At 39.2% G+C, this 23,530-nt stretch overlaps 1 protein-coding gene across 3 annotated transcripts in view; it reads left to right on the forward strand.

Moving 5' to 3' along the window:
• Positions 1-23,530, forward strand: part of WARS2 (tryptophanyl tRNA synthetase 2, mitochondrial) — a 97,792-nt gene that overhangs the window by 50,280 nt on the left and 23,982 nt on the right. The window lies entirely within an intron of this gene.

Below are 23,530 nucleotides of genomic sequence, written 5' to 3' on the forward strand. Positions count from 1 at the left end.
TAAAACTTTTGGCTTTTGTGCTCTCACTTTTTTCATGCCTTTAGTATGTTAATCAGCTTTTCTTTTACTCACTATAAAATTAGCCTTTTGGGGCATAAACATGAACCTTAATTTTCTTCCTAAGGCACTACTTTTGCAAGTTATAAAGATAGTTTCTGACTTACAGTGGTTAAACTTATGATGGTTTGAAAGCTATATACATTCAGTAGAAACTGTACTTTGAATTTTAGATTTTGATCTTTCCCCTGGCTGATAATGTGTAGAAAGATACTCTGTTGTGATACTGGGCAGCTCCAAGTCAGCCACAAGATCACCAGGGTAAATGATCAAGACATAACCAATCTGTTTTCCACTTTGAGTACAGTGCTCAATAAATTACATGAGATATTCAACACTTTATTATAGTATAGGCTTTGTGTTAGAGCCCCTGGAGAAGGAAATGGCAATTCACTCCAGTATGCTTGCTTGGTAAATCTCATGGACAGAGGAGGCTGACGGGCTACAGTCCATGGGGTCACAAGAGTCGGACACGACTTGGTGGCCGAACCACCACCACCACCACCAGGGCTGATGTAAGTGTTCTGAACATGGTTAAGCTATGATGTTGGGAAGGTTAGGTATATTGTTTGTATTTTCGACTTGGGATACTTTCAACTTAATGGTGTGTTTATCAAGACGTGACTCCATTATAAGTTGGGTACTCTTGGAGAGAGAACTTTATTCTGTCTCCCACCATGCCTTTGCCTCAGGAGCTGATGGCAGAGAGGCAGTACAGAGCCAGAGTTGACCTCCAGGCCCTGGACTACTAAATTACCCTTTCATTCCTGCCTCAGTCTCACCAGTCGATGGCCCATTCCCCACATTGTAGCCATGTGCTCTTTCTACTTAAAATAAACCAGCCCCTCTCTCCTACCCTCAAGGCAAAAATCCAAACTCAGTTTCTAGAAAACCCTTCAATCATAAGGTCCCTGAGAACATCAGGTCACTGTTTCTTCCTCTCCACCACTTTTTATCACAAGTTATTTTGTGTTCAAATGATCTGATTAAATTTTATCAAGAATTCTTAAAGCAGAAGTTAGAATATTTTCTTGTTTTGAGAAAACTTGATAAATCAATTCTTAACTTATAAAACAGATAAATTAGAATCAGTTATGTAATTATAAGAAGAGGTTTTTTTTTAATATTGGGAATTTTATAGTGCTTTTAAGCATTTAGTTGATCATAAAATATGATAAGAATTTAGAAAACAAACTATTGAGAGCCAATGCCAGTTAAAATCGGTTATTCTTGCATTTGCACACACAATTATTTACAAGTAAAATGAAGAATTTTTGAAATTGAGTTAGAAAAAAATATTTTTTTTTACATTATATAAGTGTTCTTTTCATGTTCATCCACTGTGTTAAGCAAAGCACATACGGATAAATATAGAGACCAGTTCCGCAGGCCATTGTTGTCTACCAGAGTAAGTTCTAGTAGTTGTTTGAAATAGGGAAAGAATTTAGCTATGTTGAGATGCTGATTTTATCAATTATTTTTATCTCCAGTCTTTTGCATTCTTTCTCAGCAGTCTCACTGGAATGATAGAGACTTATTGAAGATTTTTCTCATTATTTTCTTTTTCTTTCTTTCCCACTGGCCTCTGGTCATGGTGCTTCCCCTAAAATATGTTTGCCATATGTGGGGAATTTTTCAGAACCTCTCCTCTGAAAGGTGTGCCTATGCGCATGCATGTGTGTGTGTGAGTGAGAGAAGGAGAGAGAAGACGCCTGCCTGTGTGTGTGCTTGGCAAAGCTTACCAACCAAATGCCTAGCAGGCTCGAGTGCAGATCCAATCTGATTCCCACAGCTGTCTCTGAGGTGCATGTCTCCACATCTTTAGTTTTTACTTTGCTTGGGATTGAGTCACCCTGCAGATGAAAGATAAAAGCTGGAGTTCATAGCTTTAGGCATTGGCTTTCTGCCAAGGCTAAGAGGAAAGGACAACTTTGACCATCAGACCTTCTGTTACAGAGGGTCCGAAACAGTCCAGGGAAGAGTCCAGGGCAAAGAACGAAATCTGCAGCTTCAGAATGTGGCCTCATTCTCTAATTAGAGCGAGGTTTGGTTTCCCAGGAAACAAAAATCAATAATAATAATACAGGAAGGGGAACTATGAAGGAACCAATTTCCGAATGAGGGCCAGCGGAACTGACTACATGAATCTTGGCTCAGTAAATACAAACAAAAGTACCTGACCCATGGTGCTTGTCTTAAAGATACAAAGCCAAAGCCTAAACTAGAACTGGGAATCTCTTGTGTTTGCATTTATCCTCATAATTTTGGAAGCATGTTTAAGTATGTATTTATATCTGTTAAACTCTCAAGTTGTTAAGCTACTGACAACAGGTATACGTTCAACGCAGAAAGGAAGCAAACAAACCTCTATATAAGTTAATGGTCTTGAGGAATCTATTTGTAAAATTGGCATCACTTCTAGAGTTTCCAGGGAGAGGCAGAGGTTCTAAATGACCCATGGAATAAATAATAAAGAGAAGTTAGGAAAATTATTAAAATACCCAAACTTCTCATGTTATTTCCTTCTCTAAAAGGTTTCCACTAGTACCACTTCCTTGCTTAGATCTATACTCATGTATGATTTGATGAGAAGCTATTGTGTTTGTGTTGCTTCCATCCTGGAGCACAGAGTTAGGTCATATCTTAATTACACCTCCAAGAAAAGCTTTTTTACTATCAGGGCAATGGGTATGGGCTCTGAAGCCAGATACAGTTTGAATCTCACTGTGATCTCTTCTCGTTGTAACATACTAGGCAAGTTACTGAAGCTCTTTGAACCCCCTTTATAATGTCTATAATAAGGATATTTAAATAATATATAACATATACATATGATTCCTGACAGATGTTAACTTTTTCTCTCACCTTACCTCACCACACACATACTGTCCCTAATCCAGGCTTCTTGATTTCAGGATGGAATGCATTTATAAGATGAAGATCAAATTAGTGACAGTGCCTCTCTTTATTCCCAATGACAAAATATTTTCACAAGAGTTTATTATCGAGAAATATTTCAAACATTGAGAGGAGTATGAGTATGGATGGCTGCTTTCTGAAATGCTAACCTTTTGGCATTCTTGCTGCATGCAGTTTTTGTTTTTTAAGAAGTAAAACATTACAAGTATAGTCAAAACTGTTTAGCTCTCTCTAGTCTCATTCTGCTTTCTGTCTCCCCAGAAAATGTGTGTGAAAGTGTCAGTCACTCAGTCATGTCCTACTCTTTGTAACCCCATGGACTGTAGCCCACCAGGCTCTTCTGTCCATGGAATTCTCCAAGCAAGAATACTGGAGTGGGTTGCCATTTTCTTCTCCAGGGGATCGTCCCAACCCAGGAATTGAACGTGGGTCTCCCTCGTTGCAGGCAGGAGATTTAATCATTTTGACTTCTGTATGATATTCCATTGTCTGGCTCTATCACAATTTAATTATCCATTGTTGTTTTCCTGGCTAAAGATATTTAGATTTTTTCCAACTTTTTGTTATTGTGAATATTATTACAATGGGCATACTTACATATGCTTTTTGTGCACCTCTGAAAGCCTCTCCAGAGGGAACTACTATACTGAATTTAATATTCATCATTCCCATGTACCTATTTACATTTTTATTGCATATGATTTGGCCATAACAATCCATATTATTTATTTTGTATGTGTTAGAACTTTACATAAATAGCCTTATGCTGCACATATCTTCCTGAATCTATATTTTTGTATGCAGTATTAATTATGTGTTCGAGATTTAATCATTTTGATGGCTGTATGATATTCCATTCTCTGGCTCTATTACAATTTGTTTAATCTATTGTTATTTTCCTGGCAAAACATATTAAGATTTTTTCTAACATTTACAGTGGACATACTTACATATGCTTTTTGTTCACCTCTGAAAGGCTTTCCTAGGTGTACATACCCAAGAGTGGAATCATGAGGATATATGACATCAGTGTTAGTGAATTATTGCCAGCTCAGTTCAGTTCAGTTACTCAATAGTGACCGACTCTTTGCAGCCCCATGGACTGCAACACGCCATGCTTCCTTGTCCATCAGCTTCTCAAACTCACGTCCATCAACTCGATGACGCCATCCAACCACCTCATCCTCTGTCGTCCCTTTATCCTCCTGCCTTCAATCTTTCCCAGCATCAGGGTCTTTTCAGATGAGTCAGTTCTTCACATCAGGTGGCCAAAGTATTGGAGTTTCAGCTTCAACATGAGTCCTTCCAATGAATATTCAGGGCTGATTTCCTTTAGGATTGACTGGTTGGATCTCCTTGCAGTCCAAGGAATTCTCAAGAGTCTTCTCCAATACCACAGTTCAAAAGCATCAGTTCTTCAGTGCTCAGCTTTCTTTGTTGCCCAACTCTCACATCCGTACGTGACTACTGGAAAAAATATTCCAAGGAATATTGCCAGATTGCTCTCCAAACTGGCATTCCAACTTACATTCCATCAAAAGAAGAGTTCCTTTTGGTCTATGGCAATATTTGGACTTCCCTGGTGGCTCAGACGGTAAAGCGTCTGCCTACAATGTGGGAGACCCAGGTTCGATCCCTGGGTTGGGAAGATCTGGAAAAGGAAATGGCAACCCACTCCAGTATTCTTTCATGGAAAATCCCATGGACAGAGAAACCTGGTAGGCTACAGTCCATGGGGTCACAAAGAGTCGGACATGACTGAGCAACTTCACTTTCTTTCTTTCTATGGCAATATTTGGTATAATTAGACATTATTTTTGCCATTATAAAAGATGGAATATCTTATCTCATTGTTGTTTTAATTTGCATTTCCCTGACTACTGGTAAGGTTAAGCATTTTTTCATGTTTACAACCTTTTGTTTTCTTCTGTGAATTATTTCTTCACCCCTTTTTCCCACTTAAAAAAATTGTATTTTTTTATTGTTTGTAGAAGTTATTTCTTTACATATCCTAAATATTAATCCTTTGTCTGTTTTACATTGCCTTTTTTCAGTCTATGGCTTGTCTTTTTAAGTTTGTAAATGCTGTCTTTTATTATACGGAAGTGTTCATTTTAATGCAGTCAATTCAGCCTTTGCCTATATGGTTTTGTGCTTCTGTTTGTCTTTTGAAGTAATTGTTCTCTGGCCTAATGTCCTAAAGCTATTCTTTATGATTATTTTCTAAATATTTTAAAGTTTTGCTTTTCCCATTTAAGTATTATCTACAAATAAAGCTTACCATCTTTAGATTGTACACATTTTGACAGATTTTTATTTGCATTATTTTTAAAAAACCACATTTGAAATTATCAACACAGATCATATCAGGAGTGTCTTTAAGTATTGGGAAGACGTCTAGCACATGTAATGGATGCATATTTTCAAAATCCTAACTTTTGCTTGAAATCTGACATTTTATCATTAGCAACACTTTTTGTGAGTTGTTTTACCTTGAAATTCCCATCTTCCCTTTTTCCCCTTGATGACTTTTGCTAGAGGCTACTCTGTTAATCTTTCTGGAGCACAGATTTGGTTTTATGAGACTCTAACATATCTTGGGCTTTCCAGGTGGACTAATGGTAAAGAACCCACCTCCCATTGCAGGAGATATAAGAGACACATGTTTGATCCCTGGGTCAGGAAGATCCCCAGGAGGAGGGCATGGCAGTCCACTCCAGTATTCTTGTCTGGAGAATCCCACAGACAAAAGAGTCTGGAGGGCTACCGTCTATAGGGTCGCAAAGAGTCAGACATGACCGAAGCAACTTAGCATGCATGCACGCACTGTTATATCTTTCTTTTCTATTTCCTTAGTTTTGTTGTTTCCTCTCTTGCTTCCATTTTCTTTGATATTACTTTGTTGTTATTTTTATTAAGTGGACCTCATTAATTTTAGCCATTCTTATTTTCTAATATAAATGTAAATATTCATTTCCTTGTAAGTACTGCTTTATCAGCATCCACAAAGTTGTGATATGTAGTATTTTCACCATAACTCATTTGTAAATGATTTCTAGTTTGTTATTTCTTATTTGATCTGCAATTTATTTAGAAATAGGTGTTTTAATTTCCAAATACATAACTCTCTTTTAAAACCATTTTACCCATTTGAATGACTAAAATTAAAAAATACTGATATGGCTAAGTTTTGGTAAGGATGTAGAGCAATGTGAGCTCATACATTGCTATTAAGAGTATAAAAAGTCAGTTTCTTATAAAATATCATATACTTATCATGAGACCAAGCACTTCCCTAGCCATTTACCCACGAGAAATGAAAACATTGTCTACAAAATGACTTGTGCTTCCCTTGCAGCTCAGTTGGTAAAGCATCTGCCTGCAATACAGAAGACCCAGGTTCAATTCCTGAGTTGGAAAGATCCCCTGGAGAAGGGAATGGCAACTCCATCCAGTATTCTTGCCTAGAGAATCCCATGGACAGAGGAGCCTGGCAGGCTACAGTCCATGGGGTCACAAGAGCCGGACATGACTTAGTGACTAAACCACCACATAAATGTTCATAATGTTTTTGCTCGCAGTAGTCCCAGACTAAAAACAGTACAAATGTCCACCAACAAATAAATGATTGTAGAACATTCAGTCAATGGACTTCTATTCAAAGTGAAAAGGAGTATGTAACAATATGAAGGAATAGCAGAAACATTATGCCAAGAGAAGCCTACGAAAGAATAATTCATATTACATAGTAACACTTATTTGATATTCTAGAACAGACAGAACTAATCCATAATAACAAAAAGCAGATCAGTGGTTTCCAGGAGCAAGGGTGAGGAAGGGATGAAGAATTAACTGCAAAGTGGTATGAAGAACCTTTCTGGTGACATTGAATTGCTCTGTATCTTGATTGGTGTGGATTTATTAAAATTCCTAAGACTGAGCAGCTGAAATGGGTCTGTCTTACTGTTTGTACATTATGCCTCCCTGGTGGCTCAGAGGTTAAAGCATCTGCCTGCAATGTGGGAGACCTAGGTTTGATCCCTGGGTTGGGAAGATCCCCTGGAGAAGGAAATGGCAACCCACTCCAGTATTCTTGCCTGGTGAATCCCATGGACGGAGGAGCCTGGTAGGCTACAGTCCACAGGGTCGCAAAGAGTCGGACACGACTGAATGACTTCACTTCAAAGTTTATTTAATATTAATTTTTTTTTATAATCAGTAGGCACTTAGAATGTTGTATAAGTCAAAAGAAAAAAAAGAGAAAAACCCATGGAACTGTGTGAGAACATTATAGATAGTTCAACGTAGTTGTCTTTCAGACATTTAAAATGATAAAGGCAAAGTAAATATGGCATGAAAATGTCATGTGAGCTTCGAGTCACCCAATCACAATGTAACCAAAAAACAACCTGCTCACAAATGTAGCCAGTAAACTAATAATTTGATATGTTGATGTAACATGCTCCCTAAACTTCTTGTAAAACCAGCAAGAAGCAGTGTGAAACTAAGTGTTGCAACTGTTGACTCCAAGGAAAGTATTAAAGAAGCTTTGCCTGAGATAGTGCTTTGAATTAGACTGACAAGATCTTTTCTGCCAAGAATTTTAGGGAATTTCAGTCAAGAGATAAAAGAGTTTAAAATAAGCATATGAAAATCATCTTATGATTTAAGACTTCCATCATTTTTGTTTGTTTTTAAATTATTTTTAATTCATGTTTTTCCTTGTTTAAATATTATTTATCCCAATCAAAACAGCAACAAATATATGTAGGGAGAGATATCTTTTACGAACATATTTTGTACTTACTTGTTATATATTACAAAATAAAGAACACATCTCAGTGTTTGTTTGCTGGTTTTTAATGAAGCACAATGTGACCTCTAATTTACCTGTCCTTCCTCTTTTCTTCTTATACTTCTTTACTGCTCTGACTAATTGATGTATTGATTCCCTAATTTCTTTTATGGTTTTCTCTTGATCCCAATGTTAAGGCAGTAACTTCATTTTTCTTCTACTCTAATAGTTCATTTATTTCCTTTACTGATTCATCTTTAATCTCCAGAATTCTGTCCTGAAGTAGGTAGGTAGGTAGGTAGGTAGATAGATCTATTATATATATTCTGCCCTTGTGAAGTTTCATCTGCTTCTATAACTTTTAGCTATCTTCTCTCAAATTTTATTTCTATCCTTGACCTTTCTTCCTAAATTCAGGCATTTTTTTGTGTGTGTTTCTAGCTGTCTTCTAGGGGAAAAGGCAATGGCAACCCCCTCCACTACTCTTGCCTGGGAAATCCCATGGACGGAGTAGCCTGGTAGGCTACTGGGGTTGCGAAGAGTCAGACATGACTGAGTGACTTCACTTTCACTTTTCACTTTCATGCACTGGAGAAGGAAATGGCAACCCACTCCAGTGTTCTTTCCTGGAGAGTCCCAGGGACAGGAGCCTGGTGGGCTGCCGTCTATGGGGTCACACAGAGTCAGACATGACTGACGTGACTTAGCAGCAGCAGCAGCTATCTTTTAGACGTCTCTCTATGAGATCTTTCAGAAAATCTCAATGTGAACATATCTAAAACTACAGATTTGGCCTGTGAGCAGCAGTTTGCTAACCCCTACTGTATGAGGATTATATGTCCTCATCCACTGCCATGTGACCAGCAGGCAGTGCATCAGATAGGAGGAACATCTGGTCATACTCCACTGATGTTGGGCTTGTCCACATGGCTTGTTTTAGCCAATGGAAAGTGAGTGAGCATGATACATGCCATGCCCAAGCAGAATCTTTACAAGCCATTGCACGTTTGTTCTAACTCTTTTGCTTTTTTTCCTTCCTCTTAACTCAGTTTAGGTCCTGGAGTGAGAAGGTAAATAAAGCAGAGTAAACTTCCCAGGTGGCTTCCCAGGTGGCACCAGTGGTAAAGAATCCACCTGCCAAAGCTGGAGACAACAAGAGATGCGAGTTTGTTCCCTGGGTTGGGAAGATCCCTTAGAGGAGAAAATGGCAACCCACTCCAGTATTCTTTTCTGGAAAAGCATATAGGCGGAGTCTGGTGGGCTACAGTCCATAGGATCACAAAGAGTCAGACATGACTGAGCGCACACACGTGCACACACACACACCACCCTACAGCTACTAATAGGTGATGTGAATGAAAAAGAAACCATTGCTGTGAGCCACTTATTTAGGATTGTTACCCAGCATAAGCTAGAAAAAGCAGACTAATACACTGCTATAGATAAAAGAAAAATACATATGTTTACACATACACATGTATAAAGGCAATAGAACTTTGAGGGAGGTGACTTTTCAGTCTGGAGTAGACTTAAATAGCTACTTATTTAGCTTTGGAAGTATTGGACTAAGAAAAAAGTATAGAAAAATCCAAATGTGTACAGATAGATATTCATTAGCAAACATAAGTACCAACAGGAGGCAGGCCAGTTGAAGAGAATGAATGAAAGTTTATTGATAAACTTTCTTTTAATTAAAATCAGAGTTCTTTTAATTAAAATCAGATCCCCAAACAAGGCCCCTCTTAAGGGGATTTGCGATGGGGATGATAAGAATCTAATAAAGATAACTCAGCATGAAATTGCTAGTTTTTGAGAGAAAATGATAAATGGGAACTTGTGTCTGAACAGTCATACAAGTGCCCAATCCAAAACTTAAAAGTACCTGATTCCTGGGAAGATAACATTTATATGGGAAATAGTAAAATCCCAAGGGACACTTAGACGTTTGATCTAAGATTCATTGAATTAGCTAATTGCTTGAATGGATTTGATTAATACCTAGCAACTGTATTTTTTTTTTGTATCATGCTGTGCTGTACTTGTTAATTAAATGTTTTTGAAAAAATTTTAATTCAGCAAAACACAGGAAATAGTACAACAGACATTTATGTTCCCAACACCAAGGATGAATATTGTTGACATATTGTCATATTTGCTTGATCTCCTGTATTAAAGTTAAAGGACCCTTTCATTCTTACCTTGCTCACTCCTTTCACCCCTCCTCCCTGCATCCCTTTTCTCTATCCCGAGGCAATAAAATCTTGGACTTGGCCTGTATCAATCTAGCCAATTTGTCACACCTGTTTTCATGTGCAATCCCATGAGCAATATACAATAGTTTTAATTGTGTGGTTTTAAAAAAATGATACAAGTCGTGCTGTATTGTAGAATCTTTTTACAATTTTCCTTTCCCACATAGCAGTATGTTTTTGTGATCTCATGTTAATTGTTTATATTTGGCTAGAGTGCCATTATACAAATATGCCACCTTTTATCTAGATATCACCCTGTTTAATGTTTTCATTTCATGCATTCATTTAACAAATATTTATTGAATACTTACAGGGTCCAGATCCTGTGTCAGATACTCATATCAATGAAGAAAAGAGACAAAAATCTTTGCCACCATGGTACTTATATTGTATTGGGGTGACACAACATAAATAATGACTATAATAAATAAACCAAACAAAGTATATTAGAAGGTGACAGGTTATATAGAAAAAGGCTAAGGGGAATTGGGAGTGGTGTTGAGGGAAACACAGGTTGTTATTTTAGACAGCATGGCTGGGTAAGCCCCCTTGATAAGATACTATTACAGCAAAGACTTAATGTGAGAGAGTTAGTGAGGTGAGTATGTGGGGAAAGAGAACTGCTATCAGAGAAGAGTCAGTGCAAAGCCCCTAAGCAGGGAGTGTGTAGGAGGTCAGCAAGGCTGGAGAAGGGGGAGCAAAAAGGGTAAGACGGAGGATTGGAATCCAGACATTATAGGATTAAGTAGGAAGAGATGATCATGATAGACCATGGTAAGGACCATACAACTCACTCATTTAAAGTGTACAGTGAAATGACTTTGACTGTTCAGAGTTGTGCACCCATCACCACCGTCAGATTTAGAACATTCTCATCACTCCATGATGAAACCCGGTACCCGTGAGCAGCCACTTGCTTTGCTCCTCTTCCCTCTCCATGGCAATCTCTAATTCACTTTGTTTTCTATGAGTTTGCCTGTTTTGAACATTTCACACAAGTGCATTTTGTGATTGGCTTCTTTCACTTAGCATCGTGTTTTCTTTTTTTATATATATAAATTTATTTATTTTAATTGGAGGCTAATTACTTTACAATATTGTATTGGTTTTGCCATACATTGACATGAATCCGCCACGGGTGTACATGTGTTCCCCATTCCTCTGGGTCATCCCAATGCACCAGCCCTGAGCATTCTGTATCATGCATCGAACCTGGACTGGCGATTCATTTCTCATATGATGATATACATGTTTCAATGCCATTCTCCCAAATCATCCCACCCTCGCCCTCTCCCACAGAGTCCAAAAGACTGTTCTATACATCTGTGTCTCTTTTGCTGTCTCGCATAGAGGGTTATCGTTACCATCTTTCTAAATTCAATATATATGCGTTAGTATACTGTATTGGTGTTTTTCTTTCTGGCTTACTTCACTTAGTATAATAGGCTCCAGTTTCATCCACCTCATTAGAACTGACTCAAATATATTCTTTTTAATGGCTGAGTAATACTCCATTGTATATATGTACCACAGCTTTCTTATCGATTCGTCTAGCATCGTTTGATAATATAATTCCAGTACTTTGGCCACCTCATGCAAAGAGTTGACTCACTGGAAAAGACTCTGATGCTGGGAGGCATTGGGGGCAGGAGGAAAAGGGGACAACAGAGGATGAGATGGCTGGATGGCATCACCTACTCAATGGATGTGAGTTTGAATGAGCTCCGGGAGATGGTGATGGACAGGGAGTCCTGGCGTGCTGCAATTCATGGGGTTGCAAAGAATTGGACATGACTGAACAACTGAACTGAACTGATCAGTACTTCATTTGTTTTTATTGTTAAGTAATATTCCATTGTATGGATATACCACATTTTGTTCATTCATTCATTGGTCAGTGAATTCATTACTCAGTATTTTGTAGTTTCCACTTTTCCAGGGTGCTTCCCTGGTGGCTCAGAGGTAAAGAATCCACCTGCCAATGTAGGAGATTTGGGTTCAATCCCTGGGTTGAGAAGATCCCCTGGAGAAGGAAATGGCAGCCCAGTATTCCTGCCTGGAAAATCCATTGACAGAGGAGCCTGGGAGGCTACAGTCTTGGGGTCACAAAAGAGTAGGACATGACTTAGCAGCAGAACATACATGCACTTTTTCAGATATTTTCCACATGAAAAATGCTACTCAGAAAATTTCTGTTAAGTTTTTTTATAGTTGTATGTTTTAATTATCTTGGTATAGATCTAGGAATGAGATTGATGGGTGATACGGTAACTCTATATTTAACATTTTGGAGAACTGTTAAAAGTGTCTTGAAAGTGGCTACAGTGATCAATGCAAAGAAATAGAGGAAAAGAACAGAATAGGAAAGACTAGAGATCTCTTCAAGAAAATTAGAGATACGAAGGGAACATTTCATGCAAAGATGGGCTCGATAAAGGACAGAAATGGTGAGGACCTAACAGAAGCAGAAAATATTAAGAAGAGGTGGCAAGAATACACAGAAGAACCGTACAAAAAAGATCTTCATGACCCAGATAATCACAATGGTGTGATCACTCATCTAGAGCCAGACATCCTGGAATGTGAAGTCAAGTGGGCCTTATGAAGCATCACTACGAACAAAGCTAGTGGAGGTGATGGAATTCCAGTTGAGCTATTTCAAATCCTGAAAGATGATGCTATGAAAGTGCTGCACTCAATATGCCAACAAATTTGGAAAACTCAGCAGTGGCCACAGGACAGGAAAATGTCCGATTTCATTCCAATCCCAAAGAAAGGCAATCCCAAAGAATGCTCAAACTACTGCACAATTGCAATCATCTCACACACTAGTAAAGTAATACTCAAAATTCTCCAAGCCAGGCTTCAACAATATGTGAACCGTGAACTTCCAGATGTTCAAGCTTGTTTTAGAAAAGGCAGAGGAACCAGAGATTAAATTGCCAACATCCTCTGGATCATGGAAAAAGCAAGAGAGTTCCAGAAAAACATCTATTTCTGCTTTATTGACTATGCCAAAACCTTTGACTGTGTGGATCACAATAAACTGTGGAAAATTCTTCAAGAGATGGGAATACCAGACCACCTGACCTGCCTCTTGAGAAATCTGTATGCAGGTCAGGAAACAACAGTTAGAACTGGACATGGAACAACAGACTGGTTCCAAATAGGAAAAGGAGTACATCAAGGCTGTATATTGTCACCCTGCTTATTTAACTTCTATGCAGAGTACACCATGAGCAACACTGGCCTGGAAGAAACACAAGCTGGAATCAAGATTGCTGGGAGAAATATCAATAACCTCAGATATGCAGATGACACCACCCTTATGGCAGAAAGTGAAGAGGAACTAAAAAGCCTCTTGATGAAAGTAAAAGAGGAGAGTGAAAAAGTTGGCTTAAAGCTCAACGTTCAGAAAACGAAGATCATGGCATCTGGTCCTATCACTTCATGACAAATAGATGGGGAAACAGTGGAAACAGTGTCAGATTTTATTTTGGGGGGCTCCACAATCACTGCAGTTGGTGACTGCAGCCATTCTTTTCTTACTCCTTGGAAGAAAAGTTATGACTAACCTAGATAGCATATTTAAAAGCAGAGACATTACTTTGCCGACTAAGGTCCATCTAGTCAAGGCTCTGGTTTTCCCTGTGGTCATGTATGGATGTGAGAGTTGGACTGTGAAGAAGGCTGAGCGCCGAAGAATTGATGCTTTTGAACTATGGTGTTGGAGAACAGCCTTGAGAGTCCCTTGGACTGCAAGGAGATCCAACCAGTCCATTCTGAAGGAGATCAGCCCTGGGATTTCTTTGGAAGGAATGATGCTAAAGCTGAAACTCCAGTACTTTGGCCACCTCATGAGAAGAGTTGACTCATTGGAAAAGACTCTGATGCTGGGAGGGATTGAGGGCAGGAGGAGAAGGGGACGACAGAGGATGAGATGGCTGGATGGCATCACGGACTCGATGGACATGAGTTTGGGTGAACTCCGGGAGTTGGTGATGGACTGGGAGGCCTGGCGTTCTGCGATTCATGGGGTCGCAAATAGTCGGACACGACTGAGTGACTGAACTGAACTGAACACTACTTGGTATGAGAGTTCTACCACCAATGTACAAAGGTTCCCTGACTTAGGATTGTTCAACTTACAGTTTTTCAACTTTACAATGGTACAAAAGCAATAAATATTGTAGCAGAAATGGTACTTTGAATTTTGAGTTTTGATTTTTTTTTTTCCCCTGGGCTAGCAACTGTCATGATGTTGGGTGTCAGCAGCAAGCTACAGCTTCCAGGCAGCCCCATCATCATGGGGGTAAACAACTGACACACTTACAATTCTGTACCTATACAACCATTCTGTTTTTCACTTTCAGTACAGTATTCAATAAATTACTTAAAACATTCAACATTGTATTATAAAATAGATTTTGTCTTAGATAATTTTGCCCAAATATAGCTAATGTAAATGTTCTGAGCATGTTTAAGGTAGGCTAGACTAAGCTATGATGTTCTATACGTTAGCTGTATTAAATGCATTTTCAACTTAGGATATTTTCAACTCGATGGATTTATCAGGAAGCAACCCCACTGTAAGTTGAAGAAGATCTGTAAGGAGTCCAAATTCTTCTTTCTTTTTTTTTTTTAACTATCCTAATGACTGTAAAGTGATAGCTCAATGTGTTGTTTTTTTCTCAGTGTGGTTTTGATTTTCATTTTCCTAATAGACTAATGATGTTGAGCAGTTTTTCATGTGCCTATTAGTCATTTGTGTATCTTCTTTGAAGAAGTATCTTTTCAAATCCTTTGCCCATTTTAAATTGGATTATCTGTCTTTTCATTGTTGAAGGATGAGTTTTTTACATTGTCTGGATACAGCTTTCTTATCAGACATGATTTGCAGGTAACTTCTCCTGTTTTGTAAATTGTCTTTTACTTTCTTGATGGTTCCTTTGAAACACAACATTTTAAAATCTTGCTGAAGACCAGTTTATCTGTTTTTTTTTTTTTTCTTTTGTTATTTGTGCTATTGGAGTCATGGACTAGCAAATCACTGATTAACACAAGGTGAAATAGGAAAACTTACTCCTATTTTTTTTCCAAGCAGTTTATACTTTTGGCTGTTACACTGAGGTCCCTGATCCATCTTGAGTTAATTTTTATGTATGGTGAGAAGCAGGGGCCCAGCATCGTTCTTTTGTATATAGATATGTGTCTATGGATATTCAGTTGTCCTAGCATTATTTGTTGAAGAGACTATTCTTTCCGAACTCTCACTTCTTTTCCATTGATCTATCAGTTCAGTTCAGTTCAGTTCAGTCGCTCAGTCATGTCTGACTCTTTGCAGCTTCATGGACTATAGCATGCCAGGTCTCACTGTCCATCGCCAACTCCCAGAGTCCACTCTAACTCACATCCATCAAGTCAGTGATGCCATCCAACCATCTCATCCTCTGTCGTCCCCTTCTCCTCCTGCCCTCAATCTTTCCCAGCATCAGGGTCTTTTCCATGGAGTCAGTTCTTCTCATCAGGTGGCTGAAGTATTGGAGTTTCAGCTTCAGCATCAGTCCTTCCAGTGAATGCTCAGGACTGATTTCCTTTAGGATGGACTGGTTGGATCTCCTTGCAGTCCAAGGGACTCTCGAGTCTTCTCCAACACCATAGTTCAAAAGCATCAATTCTTCAGTGCTCAGCTTTCTTTATAGTCCAACTCACATCCATACATGACTACTGGAAAAACCATAGCTTTGACTAGACGGACCTTTGTTGGCAAAGTAATGTCTCTGCTGTTCAATATGCTGTCTAGGTTGGTCATGTTTTTCCTCCAAGGAACAAGCAAATTTTAATTTCATGGCTGCAGTCACCGTCCACAGTGATGTTCTATCTTTTTACTAGTACTACATTTTCTAAATTAGTATAGTACTACATTGATTGATTTTGGGGTGTTAAAGCAAGCTTGCATTTCTAGAATAAATCCCACTTGATTAGGTTGTGTAATGCTTCATGTATGTTGCTGGATTTAATTTGCTAGTGTTTTGTTGAGGGCTTTTGCATCTGTATTCATGTCATTGGTCTATAGTTTATTTTGTTATGATACCTTTGCCTGGTTTTGGTTTCAATGTAATACAGGTCTCCTAGAATGAGGAAGTGTGCCCTCTTCTCTTATTTTTTTGGAAGAGATTGTGAAGAATTGATATTAATTTTTTAAATGTTTATAGGAATTCACTAGTGAAATCTGCTCTCTACCCACCACTGAGGGTTCATTTTGTTGTTGTTGCTGTGTCTGCTCATTGACTTTTCTGCAGCAAATCTGTAAACTCCATCTTCACAGTCCTGTGTGGTCACTACAGTCTCTGCTGGGTTAGCTTAGTGTTCAGGTAAAGATTGAGCTTGTTGTTGTTATTGTTAAGTCATGTCCAACTCATTGTGACCCCATGGACTGTAGCCTGCCAGGTTCCTCTGTCCATGGGACTTCCAGGATGGAGTGGGTTGCCATTTCCTTCTCCAGGGGATCTCCCGACCCAGGGATTAAAAAATGTGTCTCCTGCATTGACAGGCAGATTCTTTACCACTGAGCCCACCAATGATTGAGCAGAAATGTCTAAATGCTTTGATCCGCATGTGCACAGCCTTGCCAGAGGCCCAGGAACATGTCAGATCTTTTCAAAGCCCTCCATAAGCAAATCATTTCGCAGCTTTTCTCCATAAGATTTTTTAGCCAGCATCTTGTTTTTCTCCTCCTGGTATCAGCGTCTCAGGCAGCAGTAATATTAAGTCATTGCTGGTGATTATTTCTGAAACATGTCCCAAGGAGAGGACTTTTCCAACTGAGTGAATTCTAAATCAGGTCAAATAATCACCAGCCCTGCAAATGAGGGGCTTTTCTCCATTTTCCAAATGGGCAGCTGTCTGGCTGAATAGTGACAATTCTCTGGGGTTGGGTCTGTATGAGGAGCTCCAGACCTCAACTTTCCCTACCGTTGGCTGCTAGGCTGCTGTTTTCATGACCACGCAGACACGGGGAGAGACTGATGGTGATCAGGCAAGTTAAAATGCCACCAGGCTCTCTGTTCTTACTGAGACTGTGGTTTTTTTCTTAATTATTCTTCAGATGATTGCAAGCCTTTGGTTAATTTTCAAGAGTTTTATAAAAGTTGACTTTGACTGTTTTTGCTTGTGTCTCATTGTTTTTATGGGGGAGCAGATTTTCGGAGGTTGTTACTCTGCTGTTTTAACAGTCCTTGAAGGAAATGGCAATCCACTCCAGCACTCTTGCCTGGAAAATCCCATGGACGGAGGAGCCTGATAGGCTACAGTCCATGGGGTCGCAAAGAGTCGGACACGACTTCACTTTCACTTTCACTTTCACTTTCCACCTTTTCTAAGCACCAGAAAAGTTTTCCTTTTATTTTATGCAAGACCAAGTGTAGTTAGATTTGCAAGCCTTTTGTCTATTTTCACAAGCTGAACACACCCATGTACAGGTTACATGGTTAATTTGTGTTGATCTTTATTCCCCTTTCCATTTACTTAACCATCCCTTTCCCAAGATAACCTGTTTCTAAATTCAGTATAATTTAGTACGTACTCTTTTACATCTGGCTTCTTTCATTCAACAGTATGTTTATGAGATTCATTCATGTTGTTAAATGTAATTTAGTCTTCCCCATTGCTGTAGTATTCCCTTGAGTGAGTATACCACAATATATGCATTCTATGTAGGTGGACATTTGGATCACTTACAATATAGGGCTATTACAGTACATTCTTGCACATATATTTTTGTGAACATATGTAAACATTTCTGTTAAGGTATATACATAGAAATGGAATACCTGGGTCATATGTTATATGAATGCTGAGTATTAATGGATACAGTCAGCATTCAAAGGCAGTGGAATAGTGTTTACATTCCCACAGCACGCTATAAAGGGCTTCCTTGGTGACTCAGAAGGTGAAGCATCTGCCTACAACGCAGGAGACCAGGCTTCAATCCCTGGGTCAGAAAGATTCCTTGGACAAGGGAATGGCAACCCACTCCAGTGTTCTGCCTGAAGAATCCCATGGACCGAGGAGCCTGGCAGGCTATAGTCCATCGGGTTGCAAAGAGTCGGACACAACTGAGCGACTTTAGCTTCACTTCAGCACAGTATAAGAGTTCTGTTTACTTGATATCCTGACCACACTTGATAGTATTTTGGGTTTTTCAGCTTAATCATTCTGGTGAGTGTGTAGTGGTATCACTAATTTGCACTTAGAATATTTGGTCGGTTTTCATAAGGTGATACTGCTTTTTTCTTATCACTTTGTAAGTGTTCTGTACATATTCTGTATACCAGTGTATCCTGTTTGCAGACATCTCTTCTCACTCTGTGACTTGCCTTTTTTTCCTCTTTTTTAAACATAATTTGTATTTATTTATTTATTCTGGCTGTGCTGGGCCTTCATTGCTGCGTGTAGGCTTCTCTAGTTGCAGCGAGGAGGGACTACTCTTCACTGCAGTGTGCTGGCTTCTCACAGCAGTGGCTTCTCTTGTTGCATGTCCCCTGCATTGACAGGTTGATTCCTAACCACTGAACCACCAGGGAAGTCCCTTTTCCCCTTTTTAATGGTTCAGGAGACTTTGGCATCAGGTGAAGAAGGACAGGGAGTGATCCCTGAGAGATGGGAGACAATGGCTCCAATTTGCTGCCTGGAAAGAATTCCCAAACAAAGCACCCAGTGTGAAAGTGTTAGTTGCTCAGTTGTGTCTGCGTCTTTGCAACCCCATGGACTGTAGCCGGCCAGGCTCCTCTGTCCATGGAATTCTCCAGGCAAAAATACTAGAGTGGGTTGCCATTTTCTTCTCCAGGGGATCTTCCTAACCCAGTGATCGAACCTGGGTCTCCTGCGTTGCAGGCAGATTCTTTATTATCTGAGCCACCAGGGACTCCCCTTTTAATAGTGGTGTTTGATAAAAATATGTTATTAATTTTAATGTAGTTTCAATTATCAAGATTTTTGCTCTCTGTTTAGTGCTTTTCAGATCCTATTAAAGATTCTTACTGACCAAAGGAAATTAAAGATGCAATCAACTGGTTTATTTTTTCTACAAATTTTTTTAAATGTTTAAGCAAGAAATTTTAGCCAGCCCTGAAGAATACCAGTGTTTCCTCATGAGCGTATTTTAAAGATGCTTGTCCTCTTTCATTCACAAAAGCACCAGCAAAGAATCAAGTCTTATACAGCGCTATTCCAGAATAGTTTTTTTCCTTCCTATCAAGCCCAGCAATTCCACTGAGTACATTTCTTAGACCATTTGTTTGTAATCCCCCTGTCTGCTGTTTTCAGAGATAAAGGAGCCCATTAGAGTTGAAGTTCTCTCACTTTCTGCTGTCCACTGTTATCCCACAAGATAGACCCTCATCTGTATTTATTTCTCTTCCTCATGTTTCACTGGAAGATGTAGGTTTATCCCACCTTAAAAAAACAAACAAAATTTTTGTTCTCAGTCCCTACCACTTACCTTTGTTTCTATCCTCCTTAAAAAAGAAATGTCTTACACATGTGATAAAATTGCATTGAACTAAATACACTCACACAATGAGTGCATGTAACACTGGTGAAATCTCAGTAGGGTGGATGGATTGTATCAAATTCTGTTTCCTGGTTGTGAGGTTGTACTGTATTTATGCAAGGTGTTGCCTTTGGGGGAAACTGAGTGAAGCGTATACTGGATCTCTCAGCAGTAGTATTAAAAAGTTAAAAGATTCTTTCTGAAATTTCTATAATAATAATGACTGAATCGCAAGCTGGAATCAAGATTCCTGGGAGAAATAACAACCTCAGATATGCAGATAACACCACCCTAATAACAGAAAATGAAGAGGAACTAAAGAGCCTCTTGATGAGGTGAAAGAGGAGACTAAAAAAACAACTAGTTTGAAACTCAACATTCAAAAAACTAAGATCAAGGCATATGGTGCCATCATTTCATGGCAAATAGAAAGAGCAAAAGTAAAAGCAGTAACAGATTTTATTTTCTTGGGCTCCAAAATCACTGCAGATGGTGACTACAGCCATTAAATTAAAAGATGCTTGCTTCTTGAAAGAAAAGCTATGACAAACCTAGACAGTGTATTAAAAAGCAGACATCACTTTGCCAACAAAGGTCTGTATAGTCAAAGCTGTGGTTTTTCCAGTAGTCATGTAAGGACGTGAGAGTTGGACCATAAAGAAGGCTGAGCGCCAAAGAATTGATGCTTTAGAATTGTGGTGCTAGAGAAGACTCTTGAGAGTCACTTGGATAGCAAGGAGATCAAACCAGTCAATCCTGAAGGAATTCAACTCTGAATATTCATTGGAAGGACTGATGCTGAAACTGAAGCTCCAATACTTTGGCCACCTGATGCAAAAAGCTGACTCATTGGAAAAGACCCTGATGCCGGGAAAGATTGAAGGCAAAAAAGGAGAAGAGGGCAGCAGAAGATGAGATTGTTAGATAGCATCACTGAACCAATGGACATGAATTTGAGCAAACTTCTGGAGATGGTAAATGACAGGAAAGCCCGCCGTGCTGCAGTCCATGGGGTCACAAAGAGTCAGAGACCACTTAGTGACTGAACAAGAACAGCAATCATTTATTGAGTGCTTACTGTATGCTAGGTACTCTACCAAGCACTGTCGGGTGAATCTGTTGTTAATCTCACTTTATACATGATAAAACTGAGGCACAGAGAGGTTAAGTCATTTATACAGGGTGACCCAGCTAATGAGCGGCAGAATTAGCATTCAGAAACCATGGCCTAACCTCAGAGAGAGAACTCTTATGAGCTCTGCTCTATTACCTTTTTTCTTGTTCCATACTTAATGGATACTACTCTGACATTTCATATTTTCACAGGTGTTTGCCATACATTTTGTTTAGTTACTCTTTTTTAAATTAATTTTTACTGGCATATAGTTGCTTTACATAGACACTATTGATACTATGTACAAAATGAGTAACAAATGAGAACATACTGTGTAGCACAAGGAGCTCTACTTAATGCTTTACCTGTATGTCTGTCTTTATATGCGGCCTCTTAGTCACATTGCAACCACCGCTTTATATTTCAGCATTCATACCAGTCACTCCCCTGAAACTGCTTTTGGCAAGATTACCAAGGGATGCTTTTTGGTCCTAACCATTCTTTCTGCAGCTTTTGTTACTGTTTATACATTCAACAGATATTTATTGAGCACCTATAGTTCACCTCAGATATGCAGATGACACCACCCTTATAGCAGAAAGTGAAGAGGAACTAAAAAGCCTCTTGATGAAAGTGAAAGAGGAGAGTGAAAAAGTTGGCCTAAAGCTCAACATTCAGAAAACGAAGATCATGGCATCCAGTCCCATCACTTCATGGGAAATAGATGGGGAAACAGTAGAAACAGTGTCAGACTTTATTTGTTTGGGCTCCAGAATCACTGCAGATGGTGACTGCAGCCATGAAATTAAAAGACGCTCACTCCTTGGAAGAAAAGTTATGAGCAACCTAGATAGCATATTCATAAGCAGAGACATTACTTTGTCAACTAAGGTCTGTCTAGTCAAGGCTCTGGTTTTTCCTGTGGTCATGTATGGATGTAAGAGTTGGACTGTGAAGAAGGCTGAGTGCCGAAGAATTGATGCGTTTGAACTGTGGTGTTGGAGAAGACCCTTGAGAGTCCCTTGAACTGCAAGGAGATCCAACCAGTCCATTCTGAAGGAGATCAGCCCTGGAATTTCTTTGGAAGGAATGATGCTAAAGCTGAAACTCCAGTACTTTGGCCACCTCATGAGAAGAGTTGACTCATTGGAAAAGACTCTGATGCTGGGAGGGATTGGGGGCAGGAGGAGAAGGGGACGACAGAGGATGAGATGGCTGGATGGTACCACTGACTTGATGGACGTGAGTCTGAGTGAACTCCGGGAGTTGGTGATGGACAGGGAGGCCTGGTGTGCTGCGATTCATGGGGTTGCAAAGAGTCGGACACGACTGAGCGACTGGACTGAACTGATAGTGTACCAGATTCTTGTTTTACGGCAGTGGACAGGGTAGGCAAAATGACTGTAACTGCAGAATACATGTCTTTACTTGTTATGATTAAGAGGCCAGAAATCTTAAATCACTGCTGACTTGTTTGTGGATGGTCAACAGACCACTTTATTGTTCCGTGTTTTTGTTTTTCTGTGGCTGAAACAGGTTATATTTTTATTTTGTTTGTGATTTCACAACATAAGTCAGAATGTACTGTATTTAATACCATTTTCACTTTCTCCAGATAGAAATCTGATCACTTCCAAGCAGTAGCCATGAATATGAATAAATGAAGAGAGTCAAATCCTAAAGTATAGTACCCTTCTGATGTACTTATTAATGATAAACTATGAAAATTATTTGCCTTTGACCAAAAAGTCTTACTGTATTTCTATATAAAAATAACTGAATTAATTTTATGCCACATTATTTGGAATCACCAGGAAGATCTCTGCAGAGTATTCAATAGGTTTCATTCCATATATGCAAATATAAAGCTACTCCAAGGAAAATACTTGACTTTATAGAGACGTCACGGTAGCTGTTTGCATATCACCAAAGCTGAGCTCTTGAGCCCTAGTTGAAGGAAAGGGATCATCTTGTCTCTTTCCACATGTTCATGGTTATTTTCTGTGTTTTTATTCCTTTCCTAATTCAGTAAAGAAGAAAAAAAAAACTCTCCTAGTTTTTCATGTCAAAAAACAGCTCTTATTTTATTAGTTCAAGTGGGAATGTTTTTTGCTGGTGACTGGAAGCGACTATAATCCTCTTGCTTCCAGCCAGGGTTCCTGTCTCTGTCTGATAGCTGTTTGTTTACAGCAGCAGTTAGCAATTTGCATGGACAATGCTGTCAAAGTCACTGCCCTCAATGAACCCCAAATGCCTCTTGGAAGAAAGATGACAGATTCGGCCCAGCAACTTGCAAAAGTTTAAAAGTGATTCCTTGTCAAACATGTGAAAAACAACTCTTCCCTCTCCATGAATTGAGGGAAAAAAAAAAAAAAGAGAGAGAAACTATCTTATGCCAGATGGCGATTCCTTGCTAGTAAAATAGGCCTGGGCTGATTCAGCTTCATTCCTTTATGTTCCATTTGCAAAACCCACAAAGAACGCATTTGGGGCCACTCTCCAGAGCTGGCAATAGTCTCTGCTTTTTAAGGAAATCAAGTGGGCACACACACACAAAGCCACAATGGATGAAGGGCTCAGAATCCCCAGGGTCCTGAAAAGGGATGCATAGGCATCTCGGTGACCAGTTAGAACCTGGCCCAGACCCAGGAATCATCCCAATTGTTGCCAGATTTGGTGACTTGATTTAATTTGGTTAAAACAGAAACAAATTGGGAGAAGGTTATATTTTCTTAAAACCTCTTCTTAAAAAAAAAAAAAGGAAAAAATAGAAACTATAAAAACACGCTTTCAGATGATAAATTGACTCCTAAATTTCAAGCTACTCTAGATCTAAAGTT

The sequence above is a fragment of the Oryx dammah genome, unplaced genomic scaffold (assembly GCF_014754425.2).
Source record: "Oryx dammah isolate SB20612 unplaced genomic scaffold, SCBI_Odam_1.1 HiC_scaffold_28, whole genome shotgun sequence".
Classification (NCBI taxonomy): domain Eukaryota; kingdom Metazoa; phylum Chordata; class Mammalia; order Artiodactyla; family Bovidae; genus Oryx; species Oryx dammah.